Source organism: Fukomys damarensis, unplaced genomic scaffold (genome assembly GCF_012274545.1).
Source record: "Fukomys damarensis isolate Sample0158 unplaced genomic scaffold, DMR_v1.0_HiC HiC_scaffold_8, whole genome shotgun sequence".
Classification (NCBI taxonomy): domain Eukaryota; kingdom Metazoa; phylum Chordata; class Mammalia; order Rodentia; family Bathyergidae; genus Fukomys; species Fukomys damarensis.
Genome location: NW_022900920.1, coordinates 26,987,974 through 27,012,678, shown reverse-complemented (window position 1 = coordinate 27,012,678; position 24,705 = coordinate 26,987,974). Strand labels below are relative to the sequence as shown.

The following is a 24,705-nucleotide window of genomic DNA, read 5'->3' as shown; positions in this document are numbered from 1 at the left end:
TTGAAAAAAATCCCCTTTTTTCATTTAATCTTTAAGTTTTTAGGAACTTGGTATAAGTGTTGGGACATATGGGGGAGAAGTCTGTCTCCCATCATTTTGGCTAGACTGGGTTGCCAAAATTTCATGATGGATTCTATGCAATTTATTTTTTATTTGTTGGCCTGTTCCAACTTGATAAAAATAATATATGTTAAAATAAGTTAATGTTACATTCTTTTATGTCTAGTGATCAAGAACAGGAATTTGAATCCACAAAGATCTTTTGAAGTTACCCTTGGCATTTACCATCCTTTCCCCCTTTACTTTGCCATTTTAGTACAGGAGTGTTTATGGAGGAAATCAGATTCACTATTTACAGAAGCCAATATATTTGTGGTAGCAGTGCAAGCCCAATTGCCTCCTCTGACAATGTGGTAAGATGAGGATATTGGATTATGTTTGTAGCCAATTATAAATGTCATGGTTGAATACTCACTCTTGTAACATTATGCAAAGATAAGACATCCCAGTGCTGAAAATACTTCATAGGGATCTTTTGTGGAGTTAGGAGTAAATTAGGGCCTTTTTCCATAAGAATGAGAAATTGATGGGGATAAAACAATAGGAAAAATCTTACTCTTATTATTAAATATTACCACCAGATTATAAGAACTAATGTTATTGATAGAAGAAACTATGGTGAAATAGATGAAATATTTGGTTGAAAAATCAATAGACCCAAGTACCAATTTTGTTTATGTTGCTTCATCTGTTATAATCTCTCTCATTTGAAAAGCAAAAATAATATCTATATAATGAGGGTCACATAAGGCAATACATATGGTGGATTTTGAAAGAATAAATCATAAAGTATAAATTAGAAAATAAAATTATAATTTTATTTTCTAATGCTTTTTCTGAATCTGATTTAAATTCTAGTATGGGCAAATTTTACTTTATACATTAGAAGTATCCCAGAGGGAGGACATATTTATAAAAAGAATATTTGAGAAACAAACATCATTTAAACTGTACTAAAAATAGGTAGAATCTCTCTCACTGCCCTTGTATAAATATTTTATAAGGGAGAACAGAATTTCTAATGACCATGGAAATTTTAAGATTTATGTGCCAGAAAAGAAAATACTCACCATTATTGGACAAATTAACAATAGTAGAGAGGGGTTTTTAAGGAATTTAACATTGGGTGTCAAAACTAATAATAATAATAAAAGAAACAATCAAGGGAGTAATTGTGAACACCAAGACTAAAGAAAAAAACTCAATTCTTTGTCTCCTACCATCATTTCATGCTCACAATCACCACAGCTCAGCTCTGGTTCAACAGTGGCAATAGCTAACCCTTCTAACACTTCTTGGGGTGTATTATCATGCCCAATTCACAATAAGAAAACTCAGGCTCAGCAGGGCTATAGAATTTCCTCATAGTAACACAGAAAGTGAGAGCTGTACTCTATTTGAGTTGCCTATCATTTTACTTCTTTGTGTTAGCCAAAGAAGTTAGATATTTCTTTTTAAAATGACCACTGCTTTCCACTCTGTGACCCATGCATATCTAATCCAACTTCTTTATCTGATTTTTCATCACAGGAAATGTTTTTGATTACATAATTGAAGGAGAAGGCTAGAAATTCCCTGAAGGAATCACAGTATGGCAAGAGCAAGTTTCAGTGGAGCCTCCTCCATTTCTCACTAAGATAGGAAAACAGAACTAGATAATAGGTTCCTGGATCCTCTCATGATCTCTGTGAGATTGCTGTGAGGTGGGACAGACACAGTGAGTGAATATTGTTACCTTACCATTGCCTGAGGACATACGGACCAGCCCTCCAGTGCAACGGGTGTTTTTATATCTTTTGTATAACCAAAATTAATGAGAAAAAAACTCATCCTTAATCACAATGAATCCTTTGGTCCATGATGCTTGAAACTTACCTTTAATCAAGAATAGCCGTGGGCATGAGCATCAAGCAGTCTAGTTGGTAAAGCTGTTAGACTCTCTGAAACCACACTCAAGATGATTTTTCTGTAATTCTAAACTGTCCCCCATCATATCTGCCATGTAGCATCACTTCCCAGGCCTGAAAAAAAAAAAAAAAAAAAGATTCTGTACATGAGACTAATGTGACAAATCAGTTGACCACAAGACAAAGAGGTTATCTGAGTGGGTCCAACTTTATCACACATGTCCCTTAAATACAAAGAAGTTTCTTTTATGCTTATATTATTTATGCACGATATTGAGCTTCACTGTGCCATTTTCATACATGAAACAAAAATTCCTTCATCTCGTTACAGGAAAGCAAGTCAGGGAACTCAGAAGTGTAAGAGAAACTGGAAATGAGGTGAGTTCTATAGAACTGAGATGGAAGAGCTATGAGGCAAGGAACTGAGGTCCCTCTGGGAACCGAGAGTGGTTCTCAGTCAGCAATCAGCAAGAAAAGAGGGACATCAGTCCTACAACCACACTGAATTGAATTCTGCCAACACACTGAATGTCTTGAAACATGATTACCCAAGGACCTTCAGATAAGAACCCAGTGTGCTGTTATGGCTGTGCCTAGATGTCCTCCAAAACCCTCATGCAATTGTAGGCGGGGCTTTTGAAGAGGTGGCTAAATTTAGTGTGTGACTGATTCACGGGACAATGCTAGGCTCAAGGGCCACTAGGATTAAAGGTATGAGTACTATCTGCCCTAAGTAGTCTAGATAAGATAAAAGGTGTAGAAAGACACTATTAAGGCACTTTGTTGCTTTGCTGCATTTGGTCCACAATGAACTGTTGCCCCTCTACCATGTGCCACTCTTGCCTTGGAGCCAGCAAACTATGGGCTGAAACCCCTACCAACTGTGAGATAAATAAACCTTTCCTCCTTTAATTTTGGTTGTGAGGTGTTTTATCTCAGCAATGGGAGAAAAATAACTAACACATAATTTAGTACCAAGAGTGGGGTCATTGGTGTGACTACACCTGATTATGTGGTTCAGGAAGCTTTGGGAATGGCTTGTGAGAAGAGTTTGGAAAGTTTCACAGCACCACCTAAAAAAATAGAGCTGGAATGCCTTCAGCTATACTGTATGGAAGAGTCTGCTCAGAGTTCAGAAGACCAGAAAGCTAGTAAAGACCAGGCTTGGGAGGTTTCTACTGGGAAGGATTGCATCAGCTGCTGAACTCCAGAAATATGTGTTATGCCTTGGTAGAAAGTTTGTCTGCATTTTGCTCATGTCCAGAGACTTTGCCTGAGACTGAGATTATGAGCAGCAGACTTATGAATCCAGTAGAAGAAATTTCAAGGCAGTCTAATGTTGAGCCAGTGGCATGCTGGGGTCTTTTAACCAGATTTATGTTGAAAATCAAAAACAGAGAGCTCAATGGAATGATTTTAAATGCTTTGAGTTTGGCCAGAAAGAAAGCTCCAGTAAAACTATGGACTGCAAAGATAGAGCAGAGGAAATCTTAACTGCTGAGAAGGAACAGGAGAATATAAAATATGACCAGAGGGAATCACAAGAAATAGCAGAACCCAACCCTTTGTAGCCTCAAAGTTGGAAAAATTGAAGACTGCTTTGAGAAGAGAGCCCCAAAGTACCTTACTCCAGAATGGCAATGGCCTAGGGAATTTGTTCCTCAGGATTGGGTTCAGAGTGCTCAGTAATCCAGGCATTTGACCCCTGCAGCCGAGAGAGAAGGAAGCCTGACTACTGCTCCAGCTGACAGCAAGCAAACCTTGGCATTATCCATGTGGCACTGGTTTTAGGTGCACACAGAATATCAGAGTTGTGGGTTCAGAAGGTTCCACCCAGAAGAAGGCCTGGGAGGCCTGGCAGTGTGCCCCTAGGAGGGTAGTGTGAAAAGCAGTGAGTGTGAAGCCAGTAGTGCAGTGGAGGCCCCAGGTTGGAGAAGCCAGAAATATGGAATGTCTGAGGAAAACTGCAAGGAGGGAACAGAGCAAGCCCAAAAGAGAAGCCATGGGAGCTGCAACCACCAGCAGAGCTAAGGGGTAGAGTCACCCTAGCCCTTCAGAGTTCACAACTTACCACAGATTGCCAGGGATGATGGAAGCGGAACTGTAGGAGTTCATGTTTACCCTGTTGGATTTTTGTCTTGCTTTGTTTCCAATGCTCACTATCTCCCTGTTTGTAACTTTTGGAATGGAAATTTCTATCTTGTGCCATTAAATGTTGGCAGTGTTTAACTTTCTTTGCATTTGTAGTGGGAGTTGAAGCAGAGAATTTGCCTTAAGTCTCAGAAGAAATATTGGATTTTGACTTTTCAGCAATACTGAAACTTTTAGGACTTTGGCAACTCTTGGAGATGAATTAAATGCCTTTTGTATAAAGGGATGCGCGTGAGTCTTTGGGGGATCAGGAAAAGAATGTTAAGGCCTGTGTCTAGATGTCCCCTCAAAGCCTTATGCACTCACAGGTGGGGCTTTTCAGAGACAGCTGAATTTAGGCAAATTAGGCTAAAGAGCATTAGGATAAAGGGTGTGAATGCTGCCTGCCCTGAGTAGTCTGGGTAAGATAAAAGCAGCAGAAAGATGCTGTTAAGGTTCCTTGTTGCGTTTGCTGTTTTCCATCACCATAAACTGTTGCCCTCTACCATGTGCCACTCTGCCTTGGAGCAGCCAAACATGAACTGAAACCTCTACAAACTGTGAGCTAAGTAAGTGTTTCCTCCTTTAACTTTGAGCTTCAGGTATTTTGTCCCAGCAGTGAGAAAAGTAACTAAGACAGATACCTAGCACATTTCAGCCTTACTAGAGTCTAATCAAAGAAACCAACCCCACAAGGACCCAAGTTCAATCCCCTGTACCAAAAAAAACAAAACAAAGAAACCAACTGCACTGTGCCCAGACTTCTGACTCACAGAATTGTGAGTGAATGAATAATTTATTACAGATCAATAGAAAACTGCCAGATGCAGTCGCAGAGGATCTTCTTAGAATCACGCACCCTACCTGGTCCCAAAGACCGAGGACTTAGAAGGCCTCACCCTCTCATGGGAGACCAGAGAGCACACACAGCTGAACATAAGGCAGAGTTATCAGCTTTTCCAAGCATTCACCAAGTTACCCCTAGGTCAAACTGAAAATGGCAGAGGATTTAGTATATCCATAGTGAAAAGTATATACAGCTCCTGAGTGATAAATACCTGACAAGTAAGCAATATCATCTCAAGTTGAGATTATGGAAAAACTTTTAAAATGAGTAAAATACTGAGAAGTAAAATTGGCACTTGCTTAATAAGGAAGACAAATACATCACAGACTTAGTCAGGTAAATAACGAAAGTAACAAGCAAACAAAAACATAAACAAGAACCCTCAGGAAGGAATCAGGATCCAGAGGTGCTATAATGTATTATTTAATATGTCAAGTTGCGAGGAAAAAATTACAAGACACATAGAAGTGAGAAAGTGTAAGTAAAAAAAATGGAAAAAGCAGGCAGTAGAAATTGCCCTGGAAGGGACCTAGATATAAAATGTGGAGACAAAATTCTTCAAAGTAGCTATTAGAAAAATACTCAAAGTAAATCCATCAGGGCCTGGGTAAAAAAAGAAAAGCCATGCATAAATAATGAAAGAAAATATAATAGTTATATATCCAAGATGTACTACCAGTAGAGATAGAAACGATTTTTTGAAAACTATGGATATGTTCCATATGTTCAATATCTCTGCCCATCTGTGAGGACTTCTTATCCCAGTGAAAGCCGTGCATGGCTGTAAAAATTTTTTTTTCTAGAAGGAGAAAATTTCAAACAAATATCTTCACTCTTCTCTCTTTTCGGGTTGATACTTTGAAAAGAGACAAATGTATGTGGGATGAAATGCTTGCTTTTAAATTACTTTCTTTTTCCCCTTTAAGTTTTATTGCTTTCATTATTTTGTAGTACTGCTCCTTTAAACTGATGAGTCTGATTGAGTTGAGGGAAGAAAAAAGTAAAAATTCTCCAGTATCCTTGACCAAAAGAAATCACTACCAGTGTTTTGGCAAGCAGTGCTGTCCACTTTGAAAGGCATGGGTGCCAGCGAACTCAGGTCTCTGGCTGCTAGCGCTGACTTGATTCTGAGAGAAGTGAGTTCATTACCCTTCAGCCTACGCTCCAACTGCTTACCTGGGTCCATAAGGTAGACTCAAACAGCACAGCCCTGCTTCTGAGCTCACATGCAGACAGGAATGGCTCTGAAATTGAGCATGACTTTGCTTTACAGAAATATCTACCCCCAGGGAGAAGTCAAAGCTGGGTCGTCACTGTCACTACCTTGAACTTTCTCCACCTTCTTCTACTTGCCTTCCCGTAAACATGGTAGCGAATACCAGGCTAAGCAAGGGAAAAGACCATTTATAGAGTTAATACCCTAAAATAATAATTAATATCTGGACTCTGAAGAGTTTATGTAATTGTAAAGAACAACTACAGTAGGGAGAACTGTGGAATGCTTGAAAAACTAGGCTTGAGTCTTGACTCAGATCTCTGCCTATTAATGCATAATCTTAACAAGTGACTTTGAGCCTCAGTTTTTTTGGGTATAAAATGAACTATATCATAATATCTAGATTTGTAAAGCTGAGAAACTAGATTGTAAGCTCAAATTTAAAAAAAAATTTAGCTCAGAAGTTCTTGACACACTGACAGCAGAAATCCAGTATATAGTTGGTTCCCTCCTCTTCATGTGAATATTTTGTCACTCCACCAGCAGTGGAGAAAGATGTGTGCTGCTGCTTTCACTACATCTGTGAAATAGGTTTATCTGGAAGGAGCTTCTAGCATCAAGATCTTTCTTTCGGAACTCCATGTTTGTTGTGGACATCAACCATACTCAGCTCATGAAGCCAGACATCTCAGGGCCTCCTAACGAACTGGCTGTGAAAACAAAACTCATATTTTGCCAACAGAGTCTATTCATTTTGGGTTCCAAAGTGCTGTCTGTGAAGACACCAAGAAGCCCAGAGGTCCAGGACTTGAAAACCTGTATTCAGCTGCTGGAGTTACTAGCAAGAAGGAAGAAGAGACAGATAAAATGGCCAGAACACATTCTGAGCCACTCCTGGTGTCTGAAAAAAGTCAACTGCTTGCAACACAGGTCATACCTGCCTGTTTAACTAGCTGTACTCAAAGCCTGATGAGATTCACAGAGAAATAAAAGCCAAAGCAGATAGATAACCTGAAAGAATTTAACAATTCCACCCCAAACAGAAAAGAGCAGAAGGCTGTGCAGTAACAAGACAGCAAATGAAACTTTAGGTTAACAACCTTTTACTGTGCAATATACTGAGACACATATAGTGCCAAGCTGGAATAAAATATAGGACACAAATACATATAATAACAGCTATGAATAAATTGTTAGCAGTGGTGACAATTAAATCACCTTATTCTAATATAATGTTGTAACTCATACATGACCTGCTTGCTGCCTGGTTCTTGCCTGATTTGGCACCAAATAAAAATGTTTTTCTCAGCTGCCCTAGTTGCAAATGAACATCCAAACTTTTTTGTACAAATTTCTTTTTCTTGGATGAACAGCTGTAGATGCAAACAGATTTTTCATAGCAGCACAATTCATTATAACTAAAACTTGGAAGCAGCCCAATTGCCCATCAACAGAAGACTGGATAAAGAAAACATAGAATTTTTTTTTTATAAAATGGAGTACTACTCAACCATAAAGAATGAGAAACTAGAGACATTTTATAGCTAAATGGATGCATATTGAGCTGATACTCTTAAGTGAAATAAATAGGACACACGTGTAAATACAGAATAGTTTCTCTAGTGTGAGAAACTGACAGTGTAAATAAAGACTAAAAGGTATAATAGACAATGTGAAATAAGAGGAAAAGGTGCACAGAGGAAGGGGAACTGGGAGGGGCAGGGGAGAAGAAAGAAGGGAATGGAATTAATATGAGAAAAAGAAAAAATGGAAACAAAGTCTTTGTAGACAGGGAGGGGTGGAGGGTTGAAGGGAGGGCAGGGGAATGGGGAAAAAATAAGAACCAAGGTGGATTATGTAAAAGTGCAAATTTCCAATGATGAATGTCATGATATTGTATACCTTAAATGTACCCATAAAAAAAGAGAACATTTTCACAAGTTGGGTAAACCTGTGCCCTGTTCGATAGGAAACACTGCCAGTTCTGACTCAGGATTCTTCCCCCAAGTTGTTTCTAGAGTATGGATGCTTTTGAGCCATCCGTCTTCACAGGTCACCTATTCTGTACCACTGCAGAGCTGCGGCTGGGCTGAGAAGTGGCCCAGAGCTGTGAGCCTGACTGTGCCTCACCCTGCTCAGTCTGACCCGCTGCCCTGGCTCTAGAGGAGGGTCCTATCCTCTGACTGTACACAGCGCATTCTCAGCCCCTGTGCACTGGGCTGCTTGTGTTGGGCCTGAAGACACAAAGATGATGCCCTTGGCACCCCTGATGGCACAATTTTACTGGCTTTGAATCAGAACCTAGATGTATACAAAAGAAACATAGAACAACCTCTGCTTTTCAGGAGCTTTGGTGTAGAGAGATAAATAGTGTTACACAAATGACTTCTAGATGGTACTTCAGCTTCCCATGAGGTTAAAACACTTTATTAAAAATGAGTGGAGGGGCCCAGGGCCTGCTTCACAAGCACAAGGTCCTGAGTTCGATCCCTGATACCTAAAAAAGAAGAAGGAACAGAGGAGCAATTTACTCAGCTGGTTGACAAAGAATACAGAAAAGTCATGAATGTGGCATTTCTTTGCATGAGAATTAAAGGAAGAGACTTTTTCCTTTCCAGGAGTTCTCCTGTGTGTTTCTTTGACCATACATTAAGAGACAGCATTTTGAAGTACCACTGCATGAAAAAAGTAGACCTATCATGCTTGAAGAACAAATAGCCCCACCTGTCCTATGGAAAAACAAAATACAAACAAAAACACACATAAATAAGTTCGAATTTGGGATTGGAGTAATCTGTGAAGAAAGTTGTCAGGGGAAGGAGGAATTACAAGATAAAGGAGAATTTAACATTCATTCGTGGAGGACTGTGACTAGAATATCATTATCAAATAAAATAGCTTGTTCTATAAAGACAGACAGTGGTCTGGGACCAAACTGATCAAAGAAAGTATAGCGGTGCCAGGGCACTGATCTGGCCAAAGGAGTGACATGGAGACCAGCTCAGCTGCAGAAAGGCCCTGTGACATGGACTGGGTTCTAGGAGACCTAACAAAGACAGTCTTCCATCCCTTTCTGGGAATCCATGGAGTTCAAAATATTATGTTCTTATAAAGTGTCGGAACTGGCAGACATGGCTTAGTATGAAAACAAACAGATCTTAGCAAAACAAGTGAATCCCACAATGAGAAAGATTCATCAGTGCACTCACAGGTACAGGGACAGGGCAGGCTGCACCGGAGCCAAAGGAGGAGGAAAGAGGGATCCTGGCAAGGACAGCACACAGCATCATGCCCCTGCAGAGATGATGGATGCTTGCCTCCTCACAGCAAGCCCCAAGCAGGCACAATATACCATTTGCAAATCTGTCAACCCAGTAAGTCTTCCCAAAGCAGGGCTCATAAATTGCATTTTTAACAAACATGTGGCAGCTCCATACCACCTGCCCATTACTTCCCATCCCAAGTGATTTTCTTGCAATATGTTTTGAAGCAATTCCCTACCTACCTCGTGGTATCTGTCTCCAAGTTGCTAGTATGATGCCTACCAAGGCACCAAAGAGAACTGTGCCAAAGTTTATATATCTCTTTATCATTATATCATTATTTATCAAGTTGTTCTTCTGTTTTAATTTTATTTCCCAAGTAAATATTTCAAAAAGAAATTCTCTCAACCCGTGGGTCCAAAGAAATGCTAAAGATAATCTCCAATGAAACAAGTATTTCATTCACACTTCTCCAGTGTGTTGAAGAGTAGTTTAACATATTAAACAGTTTCCAAAATGCAGCAGGGAAAAACAGCCACCAAGCTCCATGGATGGATGGATGACCTTTATCCAAGAACTCTCCACCCCAGCAGACATAGCATGCAAGGGCCTGGAAATCCTGAGATTCACACAAATCTGACCCCAGTTTTCTTGGCTACATGCCTATTGAAACAGTCACATCTTTCTAAGTCCCCAGATTTTTCAAGTATCCATTCAAATAAAGGACTACCAACTCTACATAATTAAACTCTAGATTTCTTTCTCATGCTAAGTCATGGAAATTAAATCTGCATAGAGATGAAAGATGTGGGTTCAAGCAAGAAGCCACCAGCATGGCTAGCTGCCATTTTTTTCTCTTGTGAAGAGTATTTTCACAGAGATTATTTTCTTGCTTTGTATGTGCTGAAAATGTCAATGTCTAGCTTATTCAACTAATTGTACCACTATGCTTGGTCCACAATGGCAATGTTTAGAATCAATACGTTTCAGGCATGACTGTTTTAGTTAACAAGATATTGTATTAAATTAAAGTGGTGGAGAATGGTGATGTCCTTGGACCTTATCAATCATATATGAGCTGTACTTGAAGAAATTTAGAATTTCTGACTTTTGTCCCTTGTCAGTGGGCTGCTCATTTCAAGGACAGACTTTGTGAGTTGGGGGCTTTGTGACCCATGCTTGTTCCTAAAGCTTTTCAGTTCCCTATGCTCAGCCAACTTATTGAAGATGAGATTAGGCCCACTAAGATAAGTCCTAAATTGGGAAGCTGCCAAGGAAATTCATTCTGGTTTTGTGGCTCCATTTAGGTACAAAGTCCTGGAAAAGCTAGACTGAGCAAAGGTCCTAGGGAGCTGACTCTAAGCTAGGAGTGACCTAAACAAATATTTTTATTATTTTGAATCAACTTTATGATGACTAGTAAGCCTAGTAATAACAGTGATCATGAAATCACTGATAACAGAGATGAAATCATCACAGCTACAAGTTGTGAGAACATACCATGCACCAGACATTGTTTTAAGTACTATATATCATTTAAAACTCACAATTATTTTGTGAAATAAGTTTTATTACTAACACCACTTTTTCTAGGGCAGTAAGAAAAATTAGGCCCAAACAATTAAAATGATTTACCCAAAGCTACATGGTATTGTAGCTGATCAGACCTCCAGCCACCCGATCAAGGGTGGAGGAGACCACAGGATAAGAAAAGGTAAGACAAGATCTTTACAGCATAAAGGGATCCCAGGGAGTTCAGAGCTATTATCAGGCTAAGACACCATCTCCTGGAGCTCACTTCTCTTTACTGAACACACAGCTTCTTGAAGGGGTGAGGGGTGGTGCAGGGAACAGTGGAGAGGAGAGCCCTGATGCGAGCAGTTTTAGCAGCAGGAGAACAAGAAATTTTAGTAGGAATAGTTCATTGATTAATAGGAAATTTGTTTTTCTTCCATAGATTAATTTTGGCTTCTGTAGAAGTTCTGTGAACCAGTCATGTTGCTTTAGATGCAATATTGTCTTGCCATCCAAGACGTCACTGTGTCAAGAATCACTGAGACCTCTGCTGTACCCAGTGGTGTGGAGAGTTCTTCCGTTCTCACACAGCAATTACTGGTCTTTAGTCAACCATTGTAGGCTAACAAGCAGATGCAAACTTTTAATATAAATAGCCAATTTATAAATTTCCATCAACGTGGCTACTGATCAGGGTACCAGAAGTCAAGTTCAGGTTTGCAAAAAGCTCATGCTACATGCAATAGGCTCCAAATACTCTCATCAACCAACTCAGATTAATGGAGTGCAGGAAACTCTGAAGACCACAGTTCTTGCTGGGAAAAAACAAAAGACGTTCTACCTGTTGATACTTCACTTGTTCCAAAACTTAGGCAAAGGTCTGCCACAGGCCAAACATTCTCTCTGCCATTGGTGAAGCCACCTTTTAAATTCAAATTATTTTGTGCACATACGGAAGGACGAAATTAGAAGAAGAAATCTATCAACAGATGAAATTGTTCCTTGGACTATTTTCAGTCATCCTGCTTAGCCTGGATAAGCATAGGATGAAGGGCACCGTAACACCATAACAATAAAGTCTAAATTTCATGTTATTTAAGGAGATGTCAAAATAATTAGAAATAGTTTCTCCGGTATGAAAAACTAAAAATGTAAATAAGATCCAAATGGTATAATTGACAATGTGAAATAGGAAGAAAAGGGCTAAAGGTGTAGAAGTGGGAAGGGTAGGGGAAAGGAAATAAGGGAAAAGAAAAAATATGAGAAAATGAAAAAAATGGAAATAAAGTATTTGTAAATAAGGAAGGGAAGAGGGGGTGAAGGGAGGGCAGGGATAAGGAGAAAAATGAGAATGAAGACCTGTCATGTAAAGGTATAAAAAAGTACCAATAAACTCAATGAGAAAAAAATTATGATAGAACTTACCTTGTTCTTTTTTCCTTTTATTTTCAAGGAGAAAAATAGTGACAAGAAAAAAATACAGATGCATCAAAGTTGAACACAGAGAAAGTATTTCTACATTCATAAGTCACTCAGTAGCCAGCACAGTAGTTTGGAATATAAAAAAAAAATAATAGTATTTACTAGAGTTTTGTAGTTTTATAGGGTGCTTTAATATTTATTTACCTACTCATTGCTCTCAAAACTCACTGGGAGTGCAGGAGGGGGTTTACCATTCTACAACTGAGCAGACTAATTTTTGACAAATAAAACAAACAAAAAAATAAAAGGGCCAGGGATTTAGCTCAGCGGTTCCATGGCCTGCCTTGCAAGCGCAAGGACCTGAGTTCAATCGCTGGTACCAAAAAACAACAGCAACAACAACACTAATTTTATAAAAAGAATTGAGATTAAAAACCCAAATAATTAGCCTGTAGATCACATGGTTAGTATCAAAAAGACCCCGCACCAACTCTTGGTATTCATCTTCAAACGTCTGTTCTGTTAAAACTCAGGAACTAGTTCAAATGAAGAGTAAAGATCTCACAATCAGTGGGGAAAGCGATGGACACAGATGTGACTTTGTTTGGACCAATTCCTGTTCTTCCCCAAAACCTTGTACTTTAGGATAGGAGATATCCACATATATCTGTTCATCAGTTGTTCCTCAATATCATTTCTCAGACATAGTCTGTGGCTAATTTAGGATCTCAGTTTATGGTCCTGGCTATTTTTTTATTTGTATTTGTATTTCTTTTCAGGGGGCGGTACCTGAGATCAAACTCGGGTCCTTGTGCTTGTGAGGCAGGCAGTGGAACCACTGGGCTGAACCCCTGTCCCCCGTCATGGCTACTTGTATGCCTCCATGTCATTGTCTTGGGAAGCTTAGAACAAGAGATAGGGGCATGTTTCAGTCCACTGTGTTAGAAAGAAGTAGAGCTCAGGGGATATATGAAAAGATTTTCCCTGTTCCTACAAGCTAATAGTGATTGAAAATTTGTTCTAGAATATTCCATTAAAGAGGTTGACAAGGCAGCATTTGAATATAGGAAGGGCCAGGTGCTAGTTTTTCTTACTAGGTAGTACAAAAGGGCAAAATACAAGATTTCTTTCTTTTGGTTGGATTGCTCTTAAGATTTTAATTCTTGTGCAATTTCCTTAAGCAAATTGGTACCAGAACAGCCTGGGCCATGTAATTAAATTTCCTGGATCTATCATTATCAATTCAGAATAAATGTGTTAGGCAGATGATGGTGTACTACTGTTGTGAATTCATCATCTTCAGAGAAACAGAATTTGGAAGAATAACCCTAGTTTTTGTTTAGTTTTGTTTTTTTTTTTTAGTCTTTGGAAAGTCAATATTGAAGTTGAGTGATATTGGAGTTGAGTAGAAGAAAAAAAATTTATGGGACCAAAAGATGAAAAATATGTAAGTGCTGACAATGAATATATGCAACTTTATTTATGCTTCCAACTAGGATGTATACTAGAAGACATAAAAGTTAGGTGTTCTATGACTCCTGCCCGCAGCATATACAGTCTTGTTGAAAAAAGTCAACGTGTATTTTACGTGGAAAAACAGAAAGTGGGTTCCTAAGGAGTTACCCATCCATGGACTGGCCAGTTTCTGGCTCAAAATACAGAACTCTTCTATTGAGAATTTGAACAGAGTGAGTTTCACTTTCAAATGATAGATTGGGGAGGTCCATGAAAGTAGAGGTTACTGGTCCATGAGTACAATACTGTTATGAAGAAAAAAAAGTCCCAGAGGGTGCTGGTCAGAAGAAAATTAACAGCACAAATGTAGAGAAAAAAACTTGAGAGATCAGGAGAAAGACAGTTGAAGTTAGAGAATAGATGCATCTCAGAGTTGTCCTTCTGGGGGCGGAAGTCCCTATGTTCCAAGCCTTGGCACTCAGGTCTTCTTGTGAAACTTCTGTATATCTTTCTTTTCCATTCCTCCCTTCTACATCACTTTCATTTGCACTCACTTGCCTTCCATGCTGAATAGAATAGAAACCCTATGTTAATTCTAAAAGCAAAGATCTGAAGGCGCTAACCAAGCAGAACTGTCTTTTCTTAAAGTTTCACTTCATATACTGTGTCAGGAAAATTATGCAGGAAAATTCTAAGGAAAAACACACAAGAGCAGCCCAGGAATTTTTCAGGTAAGACAGCTGGTATCTCACCTGGCTGATGGAAGACACAGCTCCACTGCATGGAAAAGCACCTTTGTGTCAAGTGCAGATTCTGCTGCTCCAAGAGAATTAACCAGGATTCTGCTGTTTCACATGGCAGAATTTGAACAGCTCCTTCCATTTGCTGGTTGTCTCAGACTGAAAGTGTTTCATCACTTCTGTATGACTCATCTTCTGCCTCTGAAATTGGGGGTAATAATCTCTAACTTGCACGAGTTTTTCATAAATTAAATGTGATGGGGCATAGGTGAGCACATGGTACCAGGTCTCCTGCAAGCCCACATTGCCCTAATGGCTGCAAGGAAAATGTGCTTTTTATTCAGAGAGGAAAATTGGCAAGTTGAGTGTATAGGATTATGGGGGGGGGTCTAAAAAGCAGTGCATGCCAACCTTTCTTAATACTCATTACTTGTTAATTACTCAGCTGTCACTGATAATTTATGTCCAGTTCACTTCCTTCACAAAAGGAGTCTTGCTCTATATAACATCTTGAATTTGGGCAATGTGCCCTTTGAGATGGTTCATAACTAGTTGAGTAGCTGGACCGAAAGAAAAGTGTCATCAAGATTTCAAAGGATAGGAAAATCAATGTAGCCCTGAGTGTTGTCACTAGCACCAATTGCATCTCATTGGTTATGACAGAAAGCAGTTTGCATTTACTTGATGCATTTTTTTAACTCAATGCCCGATTATATGTTACCCTAAACACTGAATCAGAGCAGGATGACAGGAAAATAAAACATATTCCTGCCTTCCAATGGTGCAGTTAGCTGCCTAGGAATGGTTGATCTATCTATAACACAGAGTGCATAATTCAAAATGACAATAAAGAAAAAAAGAAGCTTGCATAATTTCACACACATGGAAGGTAAAGTCTCCTGGCAGATTTATGGGTTGTAACCTGCTGAAGACTGCGGAAATGTTTCATTCCTTTCTCTGTGCAGACAAGCAAATTCTTTCATCTTCAAGCCCTTTCCATAAATTTTCCCCAAAAGCTGATGGTCTTTAAATCTGTCAAATAGGGGCCTGTTAAGTCTGATTTGATTCTATAAATGGTAGCAGCCTGAGGCTCTTAGCTGTAGCAGCTGTAAAGATGACACACACATCCTCACATAGCACATCATGGTAGAGGACAGCAGAGCTGCTTGTATTGCCCTTTCCGAGTTAGAAATGAGATGGAACGTTCACAATTCTTGCCCTTCCTAGACACTAAATGCAGGCAGCTGGAACTGCTGCCCGATGGCCCTGTGCTTCCTTTCCATTTTCAGTGTTCAGGACAGAGTGGATGAAGTCATCCAAATCATTTTATTTCTCTCAGAGCAAGAAGACTGTTAGTGTCTCAGTGGAGCAATAACTGGCTAAAGAATACCACGCAAAGACTGGACAGACGTAAGGTTTCCAGATTCGCAGCTCTCCCGAGTGGATGCTGAAGCAGTCTGCGCATGTCCCATCTGGGAACTCCGACCTGCCACCCTCTCCCGCGCAATTAAACCATTTTTAAAAATCCAAGAATAAGACTTTAGCAAACTAGGTTCTCTACAGTTAGTTTTCCAGCTGCATCCATAAAGCACTAGACGCTAGAAACTAAGGAAAAGAGGAATGCAGTTTCTGGGTAGGAGGTTGGACAAGTGCCTAGCAGCAGACTTGCTGCATCGTAGGCGTTTAGTGAAAGGGCTTCTGCTTTGGCTGATCCTGGACTCCAGGCTTCTGCCTGAAAGGTTCCTCCTTAGCTTGACAGAAGGAGTAACATTTATTCTGGCCAAACAACAGCTGAGTCTGAGAGTTCTCAGGGTCTTTTGGAGGTTGATTTACCAGAAGCAAATAAAAACACGAATTTGCTACTGTGAATTTCTATTTGGGAGCAATATACGTGGAAGCACAGAAAGAAGCAGCGCCGGTAGGAGAGGTAAATATCGCAGTGAAGCAAGTCTAACGAGGTCGCGACTAACCCCACTGAAAGTGCTGGAGCACACATGGCCCAAGTCGCGCCGTGTTGGGTTAAAGAGGTAGGACTTCTATAGACTTCCTTGAATGGGTCACTGAATACAGGCCAGCCTAGGAAAATCATCCTTCGAAGGACATGGATTTCTACAGTGCAGCGACTCCTGACTTTGACAGGTTAAGGCTGTCTTTGAGAGTTAGGCCAAGGAGAACTCTTCTCTAAAATGTCGCACTCTTTCTCTATTAGGCCTAGCAGGTCAGCCTTTCTTTTGCTGAACTTTCAGGCTTCCCTGGAGCTTAGTCACTCACAGGGCCTCCTCCTCAGCTTTTGGTGTCCTCCTGCTGTCAAAATAGGGAGCTTCTTTGTGTGCTATCAAGGGTGTCTTTCCTTTTAACTTTCACTCTTCTCTTAATTGCCTATTTGTCTCTTAGATCGCTTCTGTTAACAGAAACTCCTTCCTCAATCCTGGCCTGCAGGCTACCGTTTGGACTCTGTTATTTTAATATTCCCTGATCTTCTTACTATCAGCAATCCTCTTTCCTACTACCAGCCAGAGTTTCTATAAGGCTACTCACCCTACTCCTGTATAGCACAACTCAAGTTCATTAGCAGTTTAATTTAGGGCTCTTAGATCGCTTCTGTTAACAGAAACTCCTTCCTCAATCCTGGCCTGCAGGCTACCGTTTGGACTCTGTTATTTTAATATTCCCTGATCTTCTTACTATCAGCAATCCTCTTTCCTACTACCAGCCAGAGTTTCTATAAGGCTACTCACCCTACTCCTGTATAGCACAACTCAAGTTCATTAGCAGTTTAATTTAGGGTTTTTTTTTACACCTTAAGGCCCTAGTCTGGGGAATGGCCTCTGGAGAGTGTCGAAGGGTGGCTTCAAAACTTAACGTGATGCAGTGAGAAGAGTCCATGACCAGGGATTACAGGAGACCAAGTGTTTCAGCCAGACTTGCCACTGTCTAATTATTATTTAAGATTTTTCACCCTTGCCATGCTTCTTTGCTTTAGGACTGCTGAGAGAATCAAAGGAAAGACATTATCTGAAAGCTTCAAAACCTGTGGCTCAAAGTTATGGTTAGAACAGAGTCTATGCATGCAGTCCTTCTGGGTTTAGGATTTGACCTAGAGACAAAAGAAAATGTACTATTTCCATGGCCTTCATCTAGTTTCTTGAAATTCCAGAGCCTCATTTCCTACATCTTTAAAAGAGAAATAATGAAACTTCTCATAGGCCACCGAGAGAACTAAGCGATGTCCTGATAGATGATTCTAAGTCATAATAAACGTTGCATAAATGAAACGTAAGACAATATGACAGAAATTTTTCATAAAGCCTTTGGGACTCTGATTTTGAATAAATGAGTGGCTTGGATTAGAGGGATTTTAAGCTATCCTCATGCTGTCTTCCTTACCTTCTGCCTTGGGCTTAAGTAGGAACATCAAAGACAGTGCTGAGGACACCCAGAGGAGGATATGGTACTTGTAGAAGAATTTCACTGGATGGAGTCTCATAGTTAGCCTGACACCCACAGTGGCCCTAGGAAATAAGTCCTTTACCCAAGAGGTTTTTAGATGCTCTCTGGCCTGGGAAATAATGAACAATTCTTGCAGAGGTCTCTACCTAGGAAGTCTGTAGACAGACGAAAGACTATTCTAGGGGCCATTTAAAGCAGTGTCTTATGGCATGAACAGAGCCAAGATCTATAGTGACAAAAATAATTCCCTTAGAAAGATCATCTAACTTTGCTTAGTCTAGTTCTCTCAGCTGCAAAACAGAATGATTCTTGCTTTTCTGATTCTGATCTCTCAAATTTCAAATGACAAAATAGAGTTGTAAAAATTCTTTGAAAAAATATAATGGCTACAGCAGGCAAGTTAGATGTCTTTAACTAGAAGTGAGCATATGTCAGATATCAGAAAAGGAATAAATACATTTAAATTTGTACATATTAACATTTATATTACTTTTGATAATTTACATCTGCCATATTAACATTCTCTGTGCATATTTTAACATAGGTCAGAGACTACATTTTCCAGATTTGTCTATATATACCAACATTCTCCACTGTGATACAAAATCAAACATCAGAAACAATGATGGCACTTTCTTGTAAAAGCAGACACCTTTGGTATCCCCAAGACAAGTATTTCAAAATCTTCAGAAGCAGAAGCTAAAAAAATCTACAATTTATCTAATTTTATTTCCCAGCTGATTCACATCTAACCCACAGGAGTCTGAGCTTAGAAAATGAGCTGAGTGCTTTTGATGATGACAATGAAGGGCAGCAGTGAAGTATATAAACTTGCTTGGGCTTAACTAAGATCATTGTGAGGTATAGAAGGGGTGGGTATACCTTCCTTGTGTTTTCAGAGATGGGAAACACAATCAGAATTCCACAGAATCTTGCCTGGGGAAGGCATCTGTGCTACTCCATATCTACAAAGCAGGAATGCCCCAATGAGTAAGAGTAACACACCAGATTCACTTATCCTGATGCCCTAACAACGTCAGACCACCAGTGACATGTACCATGGTTAGAATGAAGCCTAGGAAATAAGAACGTCTGGGCCTGAATCCCAACTCTCCTCATCAAGCCACCTATACAATAGGAATCATAATAGTTTCTATGTTGCATAGTTTATGTAAATACTTCAAATAACTTACTCTCAATGCAGTACCTGGCACAAAGTGAGGGCTCAAAAAATGTAATCACCTAGGAATATGAATCCTACAATTCATGTATTTGGTTCTCAGACACATTTGGGAAACCTGCCGAGTCAGCAAATATAATTTCTTGGGTGAATGCTAAACACACACACATTTCTTGAATTGAGAAAATATATGAAAATGGGTGAAGGAGCCATCACCATTGGAACCACTGAAATAAGCCAGCAGAGGGGAAAACTCTCTCGTGAATGCAAATGGTGCACCATCTCCCTTTACCACCAAGCCAACATCTCAGTCAGAGTTGCCCAATCCTCTCCCTAATAAGAACATGCAGATTATTCTATAGCTCTTGATTTACAATGAGAAGATAAGAGTTATCATCATCCATGACATACTTACTGAGAAATGACCATGCCCCGGGACTCTTTCATACTACAAACAGTATAGGATTAATTTTTAGAGGATCCCCTGACAGGCAGAGATTGTTATCCCCATTAAATAGATGAAGCACTCAAGATGGATCAGAGTCCTTCAAGGTTACAAGATTTCCTAGAACAGAAGCCAGGCCTTAGCGTCTTTGACACCCTCTTGGCTAGCAAAAGCTTTGCACCCAGTGCTCAGTAAGCACTTATGATATCTCTCAATAACTGTTCCCACAAGACTGGAACTGTACTTTTCTGCTCCTTACTGAAGCACCAAGTCTTTGGTGGTGATTTCTACTGATTGTTCTGTGAAGTCCTCAATGATTCTCACCTAATGAAACAACTTCCCAAACCAATCAGGCCCCTCTGGACACAGATAGCTCCAGGACACTTGCTTGCAGGAAGAAGGTGAAAGAACAACCTGGGGCAGATCCACAGCTAATTGACACTGCCTGTAACTGGTCTGTGAAGGTGTGAGCATTCTGCCTTGATCTTTAGATGCCTCTGTCACTCAAGGCTAGCAGATATCCATGAATTCACACGGGTTTCGGTGAGATTCCATGCCACAAAATCTCTTTTGATATTCGTGTGGTAGGAGAGAAAAACTTACACATAATTGTAGTTTGCAAATTCAGAAAAACGGACTTGGCCACAAACTCAAATCTTCCTCTAAATTATTCATAGGTGATCTATGCAAATCAAATCTCAGAAGTGACACTATTGCACATTAAATTAGCCAAAATATGTATGCACACTTCGGGAAAAGAAAACCTTGTATAAATATTTTAATACTAAATTGATTGAGACATCATGAGATTAATACAAGTTACCTTTGGCCTCTCCAATTACTACAGGTGCACCAAGTGATGCCTGAGCTCCCAGGCATTTATTAGTATGGTGAACTGCTGCCTGGGTAACCTTGATCATTGAGATTCTGCACATATATTTTCAATTTCTTCTCTAAGGGCCGGCAGTGCAATAGCTTTTCTGTGATATATGACATCCTGTAGTGTCCCCATACATGGATAACACCATCTGCTGAAAAAAAGTCATGCTTTTTTTCTTTTCCTGAAGTGTGTATGTGTGTATACATTTTTTGGCAGACTCTGTATAGATAGAATCTCAAATTAAATTAATTAGATATATAAGCTAACAGTGGCACTGAGGTTATTCTGGGTCTGAGATAAGGCAGAGCATTGGAGAATATATATAGTCAATACCTTTTAAGCATGGCTGTACATCTTCACACAAGTACATTAGTGAGTTTGATAGTCCAAAAAGATGCCATTGGTGGTCACCTCCCTCCCACAGCAAGAAGAAGACTTATGGATTCATAAATCTCATTCTTCCCAAACAAGCATATAAGGAAATTGACAATGAAGATATTAATTCAGACAAAAGTTAAAAAAAACAAAACAAAACCTACCTCAGGTCAGCTGAGTCAAGAAATGAATTCACTGACCACCATAACTGGTCAATTAGTTTCAGAGAAGACTGGATCCAGGCACTGAAGTGAGATATAAGAATTTTTGTTATTTCCCATCTCTCAGGCAATGGCCTCTAAAACTTAGCTCAGACTTTTTCTTCTCTTTTGAATTTAATAAAAGAGGGGGTCACCTTCCTGAAATCCCCAGGTTGGGTCATAAAGCACTTTTTCATGGACTAATCACCACGACTAGAACAGATAAACCCTCCATTCCCACCCTTCCAATTCACAAGGCCTGAGTGGAGAGTAACTGTCTCCCAAAATGTAAGTGACCAGTCGTTACCAAATGAAAGAAGGGCTACTATATGTACAAAACGACGGGGTTCACCATAGTTCCTTGACGTATTTTCCCCTTAAAAAAGTGTCCGTTAGATTCCCAGTACAACCACAAACCTTTAAAGTTGTCCACTGATAGAAAGAAGTCCATGGTTCTTTATGTGCAATGAGTGCAATCATGACGTGGAAGAGGAGGATTCTAAACCACAGTAAAAAGGCACAGGCTCTTGTTCTTTCTCTTCACGTATCTATGTTTACCAAAAAAAAAAACAAAGCAAAAAACAAAAATAATGACACCAAAGAGTCTCCTATACATCCCTGTTATAACATTCTATATATATGTAATCACTTCTTTTTCTCATTGAGTTCATTGGTACATTTTAGGTATACAGTACAGTTACATTCATCATTGGGATCTTGAACCCTTACATGACAGGTCTTGGTTCTCATTTTTCCCCATAGCCCTGCCCTCCCTTCACCCCCTTCTCCCTTCCTTATTTCCAAAAACTTTGTTTCCATTTATTCATTTTCTCATATTTTTTCTTTTCCTTTATTTCCTTTCCCCTACCCTTCCCACTTCCCCTATACGTTTAGCCCTTTTCTTCCTATTTCACATTGTCAAGTATACCATCTGGATCTTATTTACACTTTTAGTTTTTCACACTAGGGAAAGTATTCAGTATTTACACATGTGTGACTTATGTATTTCATTTAAGAGTATGACCTCAATGTACATCCATTTTCCTATGAATGACTCTAATTTCTCATTCTTTATGGCTGAGTAATATTCCATTTTATAGAAAAACCACATCTTCTTTATCCAGGCTCCAACTGATGGGCAACTGGGATGTTTCCAAGTTTTAGCTATTACAAACTGTGCCTCTATAAACATGGACACACATATATCACTGTGGTATGATGCTTTTAATTCTTTTGGAAAGATACTCAGCAGATGTAATTACTTTTTAACAATGCCTTCGCATCAGGACAATGCTGTGAAATAAAAATTAAATGTTAGACAGAAATATCATTTCAAAGTTTCTAATAGATTAAGGAATATAATTACAAACAGTGAAATTAATGTTAAATACAAATGCATTTAACCAAATGTTATTTCAAATAATGGCAAAAATGATTTTTATTTTACAAGCTTTATTTATATGTAATTTTAATAACAAAGTTCACCCATGTAAACTATATAATTTTTACTATATTTGCAGATCTGTTCAGCCATCATCATAATCTAATTTTAGATGGTTTTCATCAATCTGTAAAGAAAATGAGTACATTAAATTCACATGTCACAAACTATCCCACATCTTTATCCCTGGGCAATTCCCAACAGACTTTCTTTATGATTCTGCTTATTTTTAGTCATTTTATGTAATGAATTCAGAGACTAAGTACACAAAATCATAATATACTATGCACAAGAATAGAATTCTGACACACAACCAGTAACAACCATTCCAGAAATATACAAACCTACTATTTACAGCAAACAGCCCAGGAAGTCACACAAAAAACTCTGTAACAGCAGAGGAAAACCTTGCCAGAGTTTGATTACTAACAGCTTCCCTATTTCTTGCCAAAGTTTTCATATTAAGATCAAATGAGGCAGGGCAGGGGAATGGGGAAAAAATAAGAACCAAGATGGATTATGTTAAGGTGCAAATTCCCAATGATGAATGTCATTACGTTTTATATCTTATATGTGCCAATAAAATTAATTAATTAAAATAAAACAAAGATCAAATGAGGAAAGGAAATGAGGCACCTGAACCAATATTTAACTATATCTGCTCCCATGCTTTGATCTACCATTTGGCATCCCAAATTTAAGCGTAGTACCCCTCTCCCTTGCTAAAGCAAGAACTGAACAAGTAGCTTTTGCTTGTCCTAATTTGGTCGATCTTTGTTAGCTTTCCATAAAATCAAGTATCAAATTGCCTTTTGTTTCTGGCTTGTTTCATTTAACGTAATGTTTCCAACACTCCTTCATGTACCTGGTATTTCAGTGCTTCGTTCTCTGTTATGGCTGAGCAGTGTATTATGTTAGGGATATACCAATTTCATTTATCCAGTCAGTAAATGGATATTTAAATTCTTTTCTTTCTTTCATTTTTTCTTTTTCTTCTGTTATTTTTTCTATTATAAATATGCTCTTATGAATATTTGTATATAAGTTTTGGTGTGGACAGGCATTTTTTTCTGTCTTGTGTATGTACTTAGGAGTGTAACTGCTGGGACATATGAAAAATTCATAGCTAACATTTTAAGAAAATGACAAACTGTCTTCCAAATTTGTTGCACAATTCCACAAGAAAAGCATGGAATTCCAGTCTCCCCACATCTTTACCTGTTCCATTTATGGTCTGCATTCTAAAAAATATTTTTCCTTCCTGGGTAGATATGAAGTGGTATCACATTATAGTTTTTATTTCTATTTACCTAATGTGTAATGACATTGAGCTATTTCTCATGTGTTTTGTGGTGATTTGTAAAACGTGGCAATATGTCTATTCAAGTCCATTTTCCATTTTCAAACTGTGTCATGTCTTTTCATTATTGACTTTACAAGTGTTTTTTATGCATTTTTAGCTACAAGGGCAGTATCAGGTGTATGATTTTGCAAATATTTCTTCCAGTATGAGGGTTATCTTTTTACGTTATGAAAAATATTGAAAAAATAATGGAGGAATAGTAAATTATATTCTCCCAATTTTATTAATCTCTTCCCATGGGCTCAAATTAAATGGGAAAATATCTGTGTACTAAAGGGAATGTGGAAAACCTACGTGTTAATTCTAGTTTTTCTAATATTTACATTATGTTTAATTACTCTAAGCCTCTATTTTCTCATCTATACAATGGGAAGACTAAAGTGGATCCTCAAAATCTCTTCCAGATATGAATTACGTGGGCATGACATATGGTACAACAAAACATGAATCCTAAAAGACAGTCATTGTATATATCATAATTTTGGCCTAAATAAAATCTGCTCAGTGTCCAACATCATACAAATGATCTCTGATTCCTATTACCATCCATTTTATGCTTTCTTCCTCTTTATATCCCGTTCCTTCTTTCATATATTTCCTAGTGAGGTTTCTCCAGATCACTGCCTTCAAAAAGGGGCCCCATTCTAGCTCCATAGGAGTTTCAATGCATAACCATTATAAGATTAATAAGAAACACTATTTCCTGGTCTTGAATGTACCACATACCCTTTGAATGACAGAGACTAATTCTGAGGATAGGATAATCCTTTCAACATGGAACTTTGAACACATTAATGCTACCAAATACACATTGGA

General features: G+C 38.8%; 1 long non-coding RNA gene across 1 annotated transcript; it reads right to left on the bottom strand.

The window, feature by feature from the left end:
- Nucleotides 1-1,958: 1,958 nt before the first annotated feature.
- On the bottom strand, nt 1,959-21,621 carry LOC117285312. The gene is made up of 3 exons (XR_004516308.1): nt 21,503-21,621; nt 21,050-21,130; nt 1,959-2,081 (listed from the first exon to the last, which is right to left on the bottom strand). It is a non-coding gene; the product is annotated as an uncharacterized LOC117285312 (long non-coding RNA).
- Nucleotides 21,622-24,705: the final 3,084 nt, after the last annotated feature.